The sequence below is a fragment of the Ambystoma mexicanum genome, chromosome 13 (assembly GCF_040938575.1).
Source record: "Ambystoma mexicanum isolate Mex_15411 chromosome 13, UKY_AmexF1_1, whole genome shotgun sequence".
Classification (NCBI taxonomy): Eukaryota; Metazoa; Chordata; class Amphibia; order Caudata; family Ambystomatidae; genus Ambystoma; species Ambystoma mexicanum.
Genome location: NC_090938.1, coordinates 493,905,078 through 493,922,197, shown reverse-complemented (window position 1 = coordinate 493,922,197; position 17,120 = coordinate 493,905,078). Strand labels below are relative to the sequence as shown.

The 17,120-nt window shown below is 47.7% G+C and overlaps 1 protein-coding gene across 1 annotated transcript in view; it reads left to right on the top strand.

Annotated features, from left to right (window-relative positions):
* ITGB3 (integrin subunit beta 3) overlaps positions 1-17,120 on the top strand; it is a 511,657-nt gene that overhangs the window by 12,262 nt on the left and 482,275 nt on the right. The window lies entirely within an intron of this gene.

Here is a 17,120-nt window from a genome sequence, read left to right as displayed (position 1 = left end):
TCCTATATCAAACCGAATTGTCTAGCTCCTTCCAACATCCTATGATTTTGAACTAGGCTCCTTTGTGTAAACTGCCTGCCTCCAGCCAAGACCAAAAAGAGCAGCCGGAATACAAGGGCTGCACTGATGGAAGAGTGACCAGTTCACACTCCCCAGAATAAGGCCATGGGGTGTCACTGGCTATGACGCTTCAGGCCTGGGTAGCACTCAGCGCCCCCCCCCCTCCTGTGCCTCAGCGCCCTGGCTCCCGCCCAGCTCGCCCTCGTCTAAAGGTGGCTCTACCCTTCATTCCATAACGACATTGATTATATAAGCCGTGAAAACGGGCAGGCAGCATGCTATGCAGCGAGCCATTAATTATCATTTCTGCAAGAATTATTACCACAGACAAGGGCAAGCTGGGGCTTATCAAATATGTGCTTCATCTGGAGAACGGCCATTTGCAGAGAAATGCACGAGTCGGGATCGGAGGCGGTCCAATCAATGGAGAGATTTCCCCACAGGCCTCGGCCTCTGGAAGGTCGGTTGGGCTGGGGTGGCGGCAGTCTCATGTCAGGCTTCGACCATGCGATCCTTTTGAGATCACTGAAAGCAGTAACTCTGCCAAAATGGGCTGTTTCCTCAATATGTCACCATGGAGGCTTCTGCCAACCCCCTATTCTTTCACACGTGGGTTGTCTGTTGCCCCTGAAGGAAGGGACAGAAGCACCTTCCATAGCCATGAGCGGAAATTGGCAGCCCTGGGCGCATGCGCAGTTGCTTTGTGGTTGTGCACCACGCGCGAAACTAGCCAACCCCTTACCCCTTACCACTCAGGTTCCTTTCTCAGCCCCTAAGCTGATAGAGATAGCAAGGCTGCTGTGAATAAACAGCGAGCAGAGGTACAGGGAGGAGAGGGGGGGGGGGTTGCGCTTAGAATACACACAGAACATTTGCCAACTTCTAAAGGCTCTTGCGCATACGAAGAATGCAGGTTGCAAAACAATTAAGAGACAGTAGAGCCAGTGGGAGCCTCACTTCTGGAGTTAGGGACTCTGGAGACCAAGAAGGGGCTCCATCTCATATACTCCAAGTAAAGTCTCTCTCTCATATTCTCCGGCACTTGCGACAACCAGTCTGGGTGCTGCCTGTTCTATATGTTGACCAATGATCAACAAAGAGAAACTCAGAAGAACAATTTCTAGGTTCATATTTATTTATTTACTTATTTATTCATGCATTCATAAAGCGCTCTAAGCCCAGGGGCATCAAGGTGCTGGTTACAGAAGTGGAACAACAGGTAGAGGTTAAGAGAAGAACACAGAGTCGGGTGAGTGAATCAGAACGATGCCGGCCCTTTAGAGGATAACAACATCGTAAGTTGTTTTCGGAAGACCCAGTAAGATTGTTCTTCCCTCAAAGCTGGGGGTAGTAAGTTCTAGTTCTTGGAGGCAACGACCGAGAAGCTTAGCCCTCTGGTTCTCTTTAGTCGGAATCTTGGAGTGTTAAGTCAGGGGGCATGCGCAGAGTTGGTGGGTCTTGGGGATTGCCCTTTTTTTAGTTTGTTCGAGAGGTAGGTGGGGGCAGAGTTTGTAAGGCATTTGTGAGTGATGGCTGGAGGTTTGAATATGATACGCTCATGGATGGGTAGCCAATGAGCATTTCTTCTGGCCTCAGAGATGTGCTCCCTCTGAGGGATGTTTATTAATGTTTCTACTGGAAGTGCCAGGAAAGAGAGCATTACAATAATCCAGTTTGGAGCCAATAAGCGATGGTGAGGCAGCTGTCGGCCGACAGGAAGGGCCTGCTGGCGTTGAATAGCTTAGTGGTGTCTGTAGCAGAGGATGCAATGGCATTGACCTGTCGGGGAAGCAATAGGGTGGCATCCAGGTGAACCCCCAATTCTTGACAACACCAGAGAATGGGGTGCTGATGCTGTCGATGATGATGGTTTTGTATTCATGGCCTAGCGTGCGTATTCATGGCCTAGCGTGCTGAGCACGAGTTGAGATCCGATCAGAAGAATGTCTGTCTTGTCGTTGAGAGAGAGGAGATGGAAAGCCATCCAAGCTTGGATAGTTTGGTAAACGTGCCGCAGGATGTTGGAATCAGTGGCGTGATTTCCTGTTAGTGGGAGAAGGATCTTGATACTTTGCAGGTCCTTAGGAGGGACGATTGAGTTTGTTGTGAGAACGCATCTTTTATGCTATGTTGGTGTTATTTATACCACAAACTACTGCTATTTACATGGCATTCAGGTGCTTTGGTGGATTTGAAAGACAGGGGGACGGATTGGGTTATTGGGGCGAGAGGAAAAATGCAAGATAGCTTTGCTGTAGAGTTGATGCGAGCAGACAGGAAGTACCATGACCTCTGCATGTGAGTCTGTTTCTAGGTGACCTGTGTGGAAAAGTACATGTATTTCCTTAGCAAAAACCCCTGCAACTTGCCCACCCACGGGAGCCCATAGCCACCAAAAAGACAGTCACCCATGTTGCCACTTTAACTTCAATAAAAGTTTACCCCAAAATCAATTAACATCTCTGACATGTGGTAAACAGATGAATTTGCCCATTGAGCTGTCTTTTGGCAAACCAGTGTCAACAAACCTTCCAGGCTGGGACACTTTCTGATATAACTGACCCAGAGGAGACACATAATACCAGAGCTAATCAGGGGAGCTACTAGGAGAAAACACTGTCTGGACGGTTGGGCCTTGATAGGCCTATTCAAGGCCCAATAGAAAAAGCACAGCCATTTATGTTTTTATAGCTGCACCTTGTGAGAGGTTTCGCTGCTGCTCTTAGAACTGGAAAGTGGTTCAAATAAGCACAGGTGACCATAGACCAAACCACGGCCACCACAATGCCAAGCTCATCGATGGATCGCAAGGAAGAAGATTCCATCCTACAAGCCGGAGAGCGGGGAGGACTCCTCCACTGACGGGTGCAGCCACCCAGGGGGCTTCAGGACGACTTAACACATGGAGCTGTTTTGAAAGTAGTCAGGGAAATCCATGCAGAAACTTCCCAGAATACTTCAGAAAGAGACCCTCAGTCAGGGACAACCTACATTGCCCCTCACAATGGACACCAATGCACTCCTTGTACTCCGCAAAGTCGTCCAAAGTGGATCCCATTATCAACCAATCTGTTTCACCTACTCTACTGGAAGTGGACACTTGTTCTTGAACTGTCCAGTTGTGTGTGTGTGTATTGAACCCTTTCCGACTGGGGGCAGTCAATAGCAAGCTCTGATCGGAAGACTATAACCACTTCTATGGGCCCAGTCTGCCTAAAGGCTGGGATCCGGTTCCGCTCTCTTCCTTGATGTAACATGTGACTGTGGCTGGTGGTCAAGATCAGGACTACGTACAGAAGTTCAGCTCGCTGTAGATACTGAGCCGAAGCTCCGCCAAATGTTGACAATGATATACAGATAAATACTTCTGTGATTTCCCATACTAATCTGAGAAGTTACAGCTCGTCACTTATCTGGCGGACAGAAACATGAAGAAAAAACTTTAGTTCGGAAATTACCATTTCACAAAAAAAACTACAAGTGTTGCTTGCTGATGAATTCATTTTCTGGGTTCGATCAAACAACAAAAATTCACACGGGATGTCTATTTCTTTTCAAAATGTGTTTATCCATTTTGGAAGTTTAGTTATGAAAAACAAGTAATGTGCTTCCGGCAAATAATTGGCCCACTATACAGTATTCACCCAAACAGTAAATATGCCGTTCACTGTGCCCTTCATCAGGACCCACATTGTTCTAACCACAGGAATAATACTTTCAGCACTAGAATAATGGCCTTCAGTTTCAGAATGCGGCAAAGAAAATACACATCAATCTGGTGGTGCCTTGAGGTCACCACACTCATATTTAAAGGAGCACAGCGGCAGAGACACCCCGTGACCCTGTTTATGGAATGCACCATGGCCATAAGAATGGTTTTCTGGGATCTGCGTAAAAAAGTCAAACAGGTGCAGGGGAGGTGAGGCCCACAGAATAGATCCAGCTGAGCAAGGAAGCTATAAGATGAGTGAGACTCCAAACCACCAACCCATGGTCGGACACCCCTTGACTCCAAAGTGCCAAACATGTTTCTGTCTGCCGACAGAATTATCTCTCGGAGCACCAACAAACTGTTCCCTCTATGGTGGATTAACGGAGGATCTTTCCTGGTTGGCCGACAGCCCATACTTCTTGAAGAATAGGGTTGTTATCAATCCCAGAAGGATTATCAAAAAAACGAAATTAGATCGCCAAAACCAGCAGAACTATCGGCCAGTGGCTGGGCTACTCTGGCAAGGTAAGAATCTTGAGAACATTGGAACCTCTCAATTGCAGGAGTATGTGGAGAGGGAATTCTTGTTGGACCCCTTCAGTCAGGCTTTCGACCTGGGTTCGGTACCGAGACGGCCCTGCTAACAGTTTGGGATGACCTCCACGAGGTGGCTGATCAGGGGGAGTTATCACTGCTGGTCATGTTGGATCTGTCTTCGGCATTTGATACAATGGATTACGGTATCATGTTGCAACGTCTTAGTGAGATCGGGAATGTGTCCGTACATACCTGCGGGTGGTTTCAGTCTTTTCTGTCAGATCAGGAACAACAGTTTAGACTTGGGGGTTACCTGTCGGACTCTCTCCCACAGAGCTCCGGGGTCCCACAGGGGTCCTCTCTCTCCCTCCACATGTTTAACCTGTATGTGAGACCGCTTATGGACATCCTGAGGAAACACAAAGTGAAATTTCACTCGTATGTGCGGACCATACTCGGGTGTTCCTAAAGGTCGGTAAGAGTGAGGAAACCTTTGAGATAGCGGAAAGCTGCCTAAAGGAAGTTCAAGCGTGGATGTGTGTGAATCGGCTCCTGCTGAATTCCGGGAAAACTGAGGAGGCTCTATTTGGCCCAAAACATTGGCTTCAGAGTGATAGGTGCCCACCATCCCCCTGCTTTTTGGGCTCTCATCTGACTCTAGTACCTGAGATTTTAAAAAAAGTGGGTGGTATTTGGGAGGAGGATCAGGGGAGTAAAGAGCAGGTGAGTGTAAAAGTTCAATCAGTCTTTGAGACCTTGCACCTGTTACGACAGGTTCTTCCTTTTATACCAGCAAAGGATCACGCATCTGTGGTGGGAACCCTTATAAACTCACGTCTGGACTATTGCAGTGCTCTGTCAGGTATTCCAGCTACTCACGTCCAAAAATTGCAGAAAGCCCAAAATGCGGCTGCTCGGCTTATCTGTGGGGTTCCCAAATCCTCTCCAGTTTCAGACTTGCGTCGGTCCCTGCATTGGCTTGCAGTGAAGGACAGGATTGACTTTAACTTTCTTTGTATGGTATTTACATGTATTAATCATTCAGCCCCTAGCTATCTTGCGGACAAAATATGCATATACCATCACGTCAGCTACGTTCCTCTGATAAGGTTCTGTTGCTGCTCCCCCCTTCTAAATGTGCCTTCAGGGGCGACCGAAGATTTGGGGTTTATGGCCCAAAGTTGTGGAACAAACGCCCATTAAAAATTTGAACATTAAAAACACTCGGCTTTCCGGAAAGCTCTGAAAACACACTTATTTGGTTAAGCTTGGGAAACTTGCCAACATATCCGGTTAGTTGGGGCATCAGTGGGTGTGAAAGTTGGTAGGATCTGCTATGAGATTGTTGATCCCGTAGTGAATCCTCTTACGGTTCCAGCTGCGTCCAGATACGATTGAGTTTGTCAGGCGCGCATTATAAATAATTCAATTCAATTTCCTGGCAGGAAGATAAGTGAATAAACCAGTCTCCTAAGTAAGAGGATAGATGTAGACTACTCATTCTGCAGAAGGCCACAACTGCTGGCAACGACATGGTGAAAAGACTGGGTGCCAGCTCACGGGCATTGGCAACTCTCTCCTTATAGGGCACTCCTCTAGTCATAAACCAAAGGTGCTCCCTATGAAATGTCCATTCCCATAGGGATATGGAAAATAGGCACCCCATAAGTATATGGCACATCACTGTGTCTCACCTTTAGGCAAGGCTTTCGTGGTACTTCTTGAGATACTGATACCAAAGATTCTGGCGGAGAACAGTTTGAAGGCCTCCATCAGTGGCAACACGCCTCATTTATAGCACTGGGTTCGCTTCTGCGGAGGGACGGGTTATATTGCTGCCAGCCTTAGCAGTGCTAATACCTCCTCCCCTTCCAACAAGATGGCGGGACACCAAATCATGGAACATAGCGTGAACCGGCAGACAGACGGAAGAGGAGGTCTGAATCTGTGATCCGCTGAAGAGGCAGTGCCCTGGATTTCTGGTATCTGGTAGTATTGTCCCCATGTATATGGTCGCCATACATAATTGTCGCTGGGAAAAGGTTGTGATATTCTGTGGATATGAATACAAATGTAATGACTAATTTGAGATAACATGTTGATACAACTAGGTTAAAATCAAGAACCAAACCAGGAGCAACAATGGTAGCCGTCCCATCTTTTTGTTTTCCATATATATGGGGACATGGGGAGCAAGGGTTGCAGGGGTGTCCCCCGCATGTTCCATGTAATATTGTCACATGGTACCAGATTTCTACCACAGACGCAGGTCTGAAGTAGTCAGCAATGGAGACAAGAGGAAAGACAGGGGTGGTTTAAGTCAGTCACAGGAAACCAAAAAGGATTCTGTCCAAGCGGAAGTTAATCGCAGGAATGTAAGAAACAAAAGTATTGATGGCTGATAGGCTCAATAATAAGTACCTGGGAATTTCAAATGATGGACAGGGAATGCAAGGGAAGGGGGGGCACTATTTATAATGCGATGCAAGCCGATGTGATGCAGTAGTGCTGTTACAGAGAAGCAAGCCACTACCAGGACAGTAATGTTCAAACCCACCGGACTGAGAATGCAGACTTCCATTTCCCAAGAGTCACTGGAATGAGGACCCAGAGGCCAATCCCGCCGGGCTGGAAGCATCTCCAAGGGGTTCTCAGGTGCCAATGCAGGCATGGCTTCATGGGTTGGCACCATGGAATGAGAGCCAGCATGGGCCCGCGGAGGTATCCTGGTCTATGCCCGATGCCATTACACCAGGACGCTGCCTATCAGTCGTGGCAAGGACATTCTGGGCAAAGCTCGCCCTTCACAAGCCTCTGGGCACAGGCGTCTGCAGGGGTTGGACCGGGAACCAAAAGAGGTCCTGGAAATAATGTTCAAAGTGGCCCCACATTACACATTTTGAGCAAGCCCAGCTCTTTTTCTATGAAAACATTTGGAAATAAAATAGATTGCCATACAAAAGAGGCCCAGGGTGCAGAGGCCTACCGGGAAATCGCCAGAGTTGCCAGTCCAGCCCTGTGGGTCTGTCAAAAATGTGTCTACTCGTCCTCAGACTCTTATCAAAAAGCACAAGTAACTATTTGAGACAATGATCATTCATGCCAACATGAACCTTTACATTCAGGAAATGCAAGTCCAGTCCCAGTTTTGCATTCTGGGACTTGCAGTCCTAGGTTTTACAATTCTAAACCTAGAACTACAAGCCCCAAATGCAACGTTAAAACGAGGACTTGCCAGCCATCTCCGGAATGGAATGGACCATGTTGGCATATATTGTACAGTGGCACAGAACTTAGCACCTAAAAAACGAAAATAATGAGAGTCACAAAATGAGAACACACCAGTGTCGGGCAGCGACCCCCTGCAATACTGAGCAATGCAGCAAACAGAGACAAGCCGCAAAAGATGCCAGAGAAGGAGAATGTGCAGGGGCATATGCCAAGTGTAGCCTCCAAGGACCCAATGGCATGACTAAAGTACAGCAACAAAGTTCACACTATTCCAAGTGATAGCAGCAATTAAAGCACAGAGCACAAAACAGGCACATCTACCATATCAATAGTGTTTGTTCTACTAAGTGGCACCTATGAGCCAAAACCTAATAAGCATTAGCAAAGTCAACAATTTTGGCTTTTGCGAATGCATGGCCTAGGAGTTGGCCATGGTACTAGCTAGCCTTAAATTGGCTGCAGCTGGAAAATAATATCAGTGCCTAGCCAATGTCTAGCTAGTGCATGTACACAAGCCATAACTGTTGACTTTGTCAATGCTTGTTTTAAACAGGACTTCAGTGCAAAGAGCATATATAATTCAAGTGGCCGAAGACACGGTTGGCTAAGACTTTTTTATTACACCATAATTGACCGCTAAAATTAATCCAATAACTCTCAGCAGACAGCTGATAAATAGCACTGACAAGTCAACATTTGATGTTACTGCTTGTTAGAGCTACCTCAAAGAAATCCTCCCGAAGGTGTGTTTTGGGAGGGGCGTGTGAATGGCCACAGGGATATGGGCAGTCAATGGGTGGAGGGTAAATAACCAAACAACATCCACACGATGCGCCCCCCTCATCACTTGCCATCTCCCTCCTAGCTGTACCCCAGTGCAACTGTTTTGGCTTACAAGTGGCGCTTTCGAGTAATAGCCAAACTTAAAAAAAATTCTGACCCCTGTCCAGTGAAAAAGGGGCAGGGGTTAAGTGGGCTGGGATTGTAGGAGTCATGTTTGGTTAAGTCATTGTTAAGTATTTATTCCTGAAACGTTCCAGTGCTCGCACTCACCCCTCCTGCTGTTCTTCTAAACAGTCCCCTTAAATCTCAATAGTAAGCCCACCCCTCAACTCGTTGAACCCAGCATACCACTTTTTGTAAAATATTAGAACTGTTTCACTAGACCATAGGCAGGGTAAACTGCACTCATCCTCCCAGAAAGAATATTGTGTAAGCTCTGGAATTGTTTGCGCCTATACCTCTGAGTCACTGGGCAATCTTCTGAGTAACATCCCCTTCCAGAATTGTGTAACTCGTTTATGAGTCGCAGAGAAAGGCGACATCTTTCTGCCACTGAGACCCAAAGTCCCATCGCGCTGTGGCTGGAGACCCTCTCTATTTCTTAATTTCACTGCCTGATTTACCCAACTTCTTCCTTGATGAGACCTCTTCGAAGGCCTCATCAGAGATCCACATACTGATCGTGTCACGTGATTGAGCATAGGTCACTGAGGTTAAGGGTCAACAAGTGCCCTGTTTCCTGTGTCCCAATATCATTGTGTAGCTGGTTGTGTTGACTTCACTGCTTAGTGGCAACCTTTGTATGATTGCAGGGGGTACAGCCTGCTGTACCACTGGGGTGCCCCTACCAGTGGCGTCGCTAGGGTGGGCCTAGGGTGGCCGGGCCCCCCCCTGTGAAACCATGTGCCCCCCTACCTAAGACGAGCAGTGACCATGTTCTCCCTGTACTTTTGTCTGTGCCCCCCTACTTTTGTCTTTGGCCCTCTCTGTGCCCCTCTTAAATTTGATTCCTGGCGACGCCACTGGCCCCTAACAGCAACCCCTGTAATATCCAGAACCGAGACCAACAGCCAAATATTGCTATCATGAATGAATGAGTGAAATAAGGTTCTGTCCATATATGGCCATGGGTGCTGCTTGCCTCGGAGGGCTACAGTTTCAAAAACCAGACGGGGCCAGCTGTGTGAATGGTGTCTGAGATTCAAACCCAAATCCACACCCTGGCGAGAGACAACCTACATTGAATGTGGTCCCCCACTGACTGGGCGGTTGCCGGAGGTTTGATTTGATGAAATCTGTGATCGGGGCCTCAGTTCTCTCCCGAGCGCCAAAACCCCTGAAAACAAGAGGGTCTGCTCCTCCCTTGCCTTGTAACACCTCTGGACAAGTTTTGAAGCACAGGGGAAGGTCCCAACCTGGAGGCCAATCAAGACGAGTAAGTGCTGTAACAACCTACCTAGACCCTTCCTGATGGGAAAGCTCTGCCCTGACCTTCCATTACCCGAGGGACCAAGGTGTGGTACTCTCTCCTCGAGACCTGGCAAGGCCAGCAGTTGCAAGCCGTCGAGAATACATGCTCCCAGGCAGTATTGCTTGCTTGCTCCTCCATGGACCCAACATGAAGAGGCGAGAGCACCAGACACAGAGCGCAGTTGCTGAACCCTACAACTGTGGCTAAGCTAGAATACACAACTAAGCGACACCTTAGAGATGGGTTGCCAAACTCCAGGCCTTGAGGGCCAGAATCCTGAGGTGTTTTCAGGATATCCCTCATTAATATTCATGAGAAGAAATGTGCATACATTTAGAATCATTGTATGCAAATGTATCTCATGAATATTAATGAGGAGTGATATGGATCTGGCCATTGAGGCCTAGCCTTGGGCAGTGTATGTCTCATACCATAGCTGCCTCCACTGCATACTCAGCACCCTCAGACACTTGAGCTTTGACACCAAAGAACCGGACAGCTGCACTACCGTACAGCTCCACAAGTTCTTTTTCTCTTTGGCAATCCAGCATCTCCACTGTCTCCACGGTCTCCACAGCTATCCTTACATCGTTCACATCCTTCCCACTGCACTGTATCCGTCAGTGGATCCGCAGGACACAGGAACTCCTGCCAACAACACCAGTTCTTTTTTGTAACATGGGCATCTACTGAGAGTAGCCAGAAATGGCTGCAGACCCCCAGCCACCTCCCAGCTCCCCTTTGGCGAAATGTCAGAGTGGTCCTGAAGCAACATCTTTTTCACACCATTGGCTCTAACTTGAATCTATGTCATTGCTGCGACCCCTATAATTGCGACCTCGAAAATGGTGACTTTTTCCGACCCCTTTTACACCACAAATATATGTGGGGGTGGGTGACCCCCGCATTCCCCATACCTGTATTATATACCATACCCCCCTCCAACATATTATTCCTTTTTAGCAACGGACGTTTCACAGCAGATTGTTCTATTGCACTTTCCTTTTTCGCCAGATTTGGGTAATGCTACCCCGCAGTCTCTTGCCTTCACCACTCTGCCACTAAGAGCCATCTAGCCCTGATCACCCGCCCACTACTATCCCAATGTGAAACCAGGAAAACTTGAAGGCAACCTGTTTGCTTGGGTATGGGAATGTGACCTCAGATCCTAAACACAGAACTGGGACATTCCTCCTGACACAGTCCCCCATAGGAAAGAGACCAACCCAAATATCCAGGCCCAGTGCCACCTGCAGAGGAAAGCCACCAGGCCCTGGCATGTTTCGGCTAATCTGCGGCTCATGCACACACTAGAACCCGGCACCCTGAATCACGCGCTCTGCACCAAGCCCAGCCACTTTCTCATTTTGGATAAGAAGCCAAAGGTATTCTTGTTCTAACCATTCCTTCCACCCAGACTTTCCTGCCGTGATTCAGTTTGGGGGTGTCAGGCTATGCAAGTCTTCTCACGCACTCATTCATGGGTGAATTCAGTATTTACATTTTTTTTAAAAACCAGTAATGGCCCGGATTAGCATGTGCTTATCGTTTATTCCAAATCAATAATTAAATTAATAAATAATGCACGAGCAAATAAAAACACATTTGATCTAAGCAGGAAAGGGGCAGCATTGGGAGGAAAGGCTGCTGAATGGTTGCAGGCAGGAGACCAGCCGTTGAGTTTAGGGCGAGTTGAGCAAATGTGTTGTGTTACTCTGCCAAGGCTCCACGTGGGACACCTTTTGCAAGACCTGCTTCATTCCCTTCAGCCTCTTTCATAGGCAGTTATTTCCACGCGAAGGCCCTAAAGCGAGACACCATTGCAAATAGGTCCTTATTGGGGCATTGCGTTGTTTCTGCGCAAGCACACAGAGTCATTGCCTTATCGTTTGGCCCGGCAATGCATGTGGTACAACACAACTTCCTAGGCCTTTGACGTGTGCCACCGTCGTGGGCATTCCAGATAATGGGAGTGACAACATACATGTCCTGAATGGGTTCAGGCCCGGGCCTTCATGGGGCTGCTATGATGTGATAAGTGATATGGCATACTGTGGCTAACCACTAGTGTTAGAGGAAGTGGAAAGGGTGGGAGAAGCGGAAGAGGCAAGGCAGTCAGAAGTTCCTTATCCCCACTTACACACTGTGTGAGCCTGGCCATGACACATTATTTCTGTGTTTTGCGGTTCATTCAGCTGCCGTGCATTGCTTTTCTGAACATTATTTTCCTGTTTCGCCCGATATGCACATGCTGAAGAAATCAGTCATGCCCAAGGTAGGTGCCCAACAGAACATGGGCATTTACTGACCTTAGTGTCCTGCCACAGTCTGGGCCGGCGCTAGGCGTGCGCAGTATGTGCGGCTGCACTCGGCCCAGCGCCCAGGGTGCCGCTGACTCCCTCTTCTTGCAGGCTGCACCGTGGGCCGTGTGCTCAGAGTACCGAAGCTTGCGGCAGTCCACTCTGAGTGGGCCGCGTGGTCAGAGTACCTAAGCTTGCTGCAGTCCACTCTGAGTGGGCCGCGTGCTCAGAGTACCGAAGCTTGCTGCAGTCCACTCTGAGTGGGCCGCGTGCTCAGAGTACTGAAGCTTGCTGCAGTCCACCCTGAGCGCGAGGGCGGCATGCGCTGCAGCATGCACGATGAGGGGGACGCTTATCTTTTTTAAAAGAGACTGTTCTCCCTCGAGCTCTGGCTCTCTTTTGTTTCTTCTGGCGTCAACCTCCTGCTGCAAAGCTGGAGAGACAAATGCCCCCTCCCAGCTGCACAATAGGCACAATAGGCGCTGCAGGTCTCTTAAGCACTGCTCATCACGTGCTGTCTTAAAGCAGAGCGTTTAAAGTGGGTGTGATTTACTAGTGATGGCCTATTTAAGAGACCATTGTTCTGGACAAGGCATTCTTAACGTGTTAATAACTGCAAAAGGGCCTTTTTACTTTGAAAGCACATGCACAGCAGCAGTTAGCTGCTTAAAATCGGCACCTTCCTCCAGCACAATTAAACACATCGCACAAAACCGTTTTAGCTATTTGCCTTATTTCCACATGTTTACCAAGCCAAAACGCGTTTAAGTACAATGTAACATTTCCCTTATATTGTATATGAAGCATGCATGTGAGCCATGAATATTTACCAAGGATGCGACAAGAGAGGTTTTCACCCTGGTGGGGATATTTTCCCTAGCTCTGGCCCTGCACTGATTTTCAGGGCACAAGTCGGTACATTTGGTTGGACAGCGTCCGCCCACTTTTTACAACGAGTGGGCGCAACCCCTGGTGTGTGTTTTTGAGGTCACAATTAAAAAAAGTTTGCTTGCTAAAGTGTTCAGCTACTAGGATTTCCACCAGGTTGTTATGTTTCCAATGCAGACGCTTACCCACAGGCACACATAAAAGTGCCCTTAAAGCGCACATCTAATGTTTGGATTTTGTTTTCTTTGGAATATCTCATCATAAATTGTTGGGTTAAACGGTGGGCACCTTTTACACTTTACTAGTGTAATTAGTGAACAATTGCCTCTCAGATTATTTATATATATATATTTGTTTTTTTACCATGTTTTCGCTCCTGCCTACATACGTAGGGGTCATTATAATGCAATGTCACTTCCTGTGATGTCATCAAATGCAAATTAAAGGGACCCACACTTAATTTGCTGCACTTGGCCCCACAAATACTAGGGCCGGCCTTGGCCACAGTGAAAAGTTACAAATAGTTTCTCTTAAGCAGGCAAGGTTTTGGAGAGTTGGTCGAACCTGGTGAAGCTCAAAGCAGGGGCTTTGGCCTGATCGCCGTTTTGGTCAGTGCCTTCCCAAAGCAGGGGCCGACCACGAGCCGGACCCTCTGCCCACCTGCCCAAAAAACAGAATGTTGATGTTCAAGCTGGCACGACCAGGGGTGAAAGTGTAATATAATTGTGCACCTTTTAATTTAAGGACTTTCGAAAAGCATTCTGGATACATTTCCTTTCACCCTTTCTGGCCGGATGATGAGAAGACAGTGCAGTGTATAATGATTGGCTGCCTGCGTATTTGCCCAAACGTGCGCCTGTGATTGGCCATTACCCGCATCACGGCAAGGTTGGCAAACACAGCAGCTGTTGCTATGGTGTTAGCCCCTTACCGACCTCACGATGACTTTTAAAACACATTTCTTTTGTTAACAGCAGTGCCTTTCTTATGTGTGGATGTTGAGGCAATTGGCGCAGTGATGGAATATGTCCAACTGAAAGAACCCTCACAGCTCCAGTTACCTAGAAAATCTGGGTCCACTTCCCAAACGTAAAAGTGAGTAACACAAAGCTCATTTTTAAAGGCTCGTTTTCAGCCATGATGTCTATTAGTTTAACATGTTCACACAAGTTACAGATTTTGATACCTTTTATTGGACTCACTGCAAAATCTATGCAGAGATGGAACAAAACATTAGCTGACAAAGTCCCACAGACCTCTTCATCAGATGTTGCAGAGTGAAATGATTTGTAAAGGAACGCCACAGCACCGATCATTCTCAAAACGAAACAAAAAGAACATTTTATTGGCTGGAGATACAGAATGAACGGAAATTAGGCCTGGAATTGTTTTCCTATCTAAAGGGCCATAAACACTCCTGGAAGCAGAGGACACAAGGGGTTGAAAACAGTACGTATTCTAAGAGTTGCATTTAACAGAAAGAAGTTGATAGTCAAATGTCCTTATCATCATGCATAACAAGATGGAAGTTTGTAACAAAGACACGTGTGAAGGCATCATGGAGCAAGACACAGACAACATATTCAAAGTTCAAACAAAAAAAAGGTTATTAACTTAAATATCAGGATGGTTGAAGGCCTAACTTGCCCTATGCTAAGTTGGGATTTGCCTTCCTGAACAAAACTATGGAAAGTCTGAGTCAAAGAGTTCCACTTAAAAGTCTGTCTGTGTCCAAAACCTACCCTTGCCCTGACAACTAAAGCGAAACCATGTGGAGAAATGTCAATAATGGAAGTAATGGTGATCGTCATAAAGGTCTGTGCTTCTTCCAGCTCTTAGCTTCCCTTTCAGCTCCCCTTCCCCAAGTTCAAGAAAGTTCAACAAAAGTCTCAAGATGACCTTCCCCAGTTCAAGCCTATACAGTTCTACACAATACTCGGGGTGCCCTTCCCCAAGTTCTATGTAACACAGGTAATAATAATAATAATTTAGCATTTATATAGCGCTACAAACCCTCAGGCATCTCAGCGCTGCTTATAATTACCCACAGTGTGTGGTGTTCATTTATCGATCTCGTAAGGATGAAAGGCTGAGTTTGACCCTGCCGGGATTCAAACCTGTGTCGGCAGGCTCTGCACAGATGTTAAAGTGCTCTACTCGCTGTGCTTTCAGATCAGTTACCACAAAAGAAGGGGTCTTGATACTCCTTCCTTAGAAGTACTTGCAATTTCTCAAATCTCAAGGTTCCCTTCCCCAAGATTTCAATGTAGCACTTGCACTGGTTTCCACCTTTCAATGTTCAACACAAAATAGGTCCACTTGACCCTCCTTGTGGTTCGCTCCACCAGTTCACTCACAGTGTTCCTTGGTTTATTTCACAATGATGTTTAACTTTCATCACTTGGGGCAACCTGGTCTAGGCGCAGTTATCAGACCACACGGTCCACCCATCACAGGTCGCGCAACCAGGAACCCTTTTTGGCTCTGTGTGAAGTTTTACGCTTTTATGATTTCTCCTGGTTAGCCTCTTGGCATTGTCACCACTTCACCACTTGTTATATACTTCTTGCTAGCTTCTGGCTTTTCTACATTATCTCCATTTATAAAGTTCACCTTTTGGTGGTCTTTTCCCTGCCCCACCTGGCTGTGGTATTCTTTCACACTTGTGCTCTTTTCAGTAAGTTACTTGCAAATGGACACTTTACCTTGTGTTTGTCATCCGTTGTTAACTTTGCCCATGAAGTGTAATTCAATTCATATGCAGCCCTCAATTGCTTAAGTGTAGCCTGCTAGAAATGTCCTGGTGCGGGAGACTTCCCTGACACTCACCGGTCCTGGTATTCCTCTCCGATGGCTCAGCTTCTCCTCCTCCATCTTGTAGACTGCTGGGCCGGCTACTGCAGTGGGGCTCACTCGCATTCCGGATGCCGTCCTCCACACGCTGGCGGCCCTGCTGCTTCAGCTTGGACGCAGAAGGTGTCCTTTCTTCCTCCTGGCTCATTCGCAGCTCCAGCTACTTTCTGTCCCATACAGATGCTCCCACGCCTGTGGTAGCTTCCCAGCCCAGATGGTCTTGGGCTCCACAGGTCCTCTTAGATCTTGGCCAGCATCCTGGCTGTCTCTCAAGTCCCACCATGGCTGCCTCCCTGCTACACGGGTCCCCTGTTGGTCTCTGGCACACAGGCCTCCCTGTTTCTCTCTCTGCTGCAATTTTGGTCTCCCTTTATAGACCTACAATTGGGGTTGCCTGACCATAACTAAAAGGACATGCCTGATCTATGAAACACTCCACAGGCATCTTCTTTGTCCGATTACTAGAGTGGTGAAATTAGGTGTTAGTGTTCATCACCCCTAGTCACCTCTTCCTCGGCCCAGTACTGTCAAAGGTAAAAGATGAGGAAAAGAGGGGTGTGGTTTTACAATAGGCTATAAAGGTCGGTGGAGGGTTTGGTTGGTCTTCAATAGGGAAAGGGGGATGCCATGTCTCGCCTGCGGGCACCCCATGCCCAATCCCCAAGGACCCACCAACCAGGTGATCCTCCATCGCTTTTCGACCCCCAGGGTCAGGATCCAAGAGTGATGGCCTTTCCCTGACTACCTTAGAAGTGGATATGGTATGATAAGTAATTTATAGCGTGCCTGTACACAAGTGTTTATAGGCGCAACAAGGTAGGGAGGACAGTAGGATGGCAAAACAGCAATCTTACTAGGCCTTGTGTCATTCCGATTGTGCACGTGCGAGGGGGAGATAGAGGGAGAAGTGACAGTGGGTTTGGGGGAAGGGAGAGTGCAAGTAACTCATAAGTGCTGCTGGGAAAAGGCTCACAGTTGCAGAGAGGCAGGGGACTGTAAAGTTGAAGATACAGTCCCTTAAGTGCTGGGGAGCCCGGAGTCAGTGCAAGGGTAACTGGACAAGCGAGAGCCTGGACCAGCAAGTTCAGTGGGTGGCCAGGTGACCAGTGTGCACAGCAGTCAGAGACATCAGCAAAGGAGAGGGAGAGAGAAAGCAGAAGCGAAGAGGAAGTTCTTGAGTTGCTTCCAGAACCTTAGGTGGTCCTGCTCAAGTTTGAGAGAGGCAGGGAGGCTGTTCCAGTGAGAGGCCACAGCAGAGGAAAGCGGTCTACTCCCCACTCTCTGC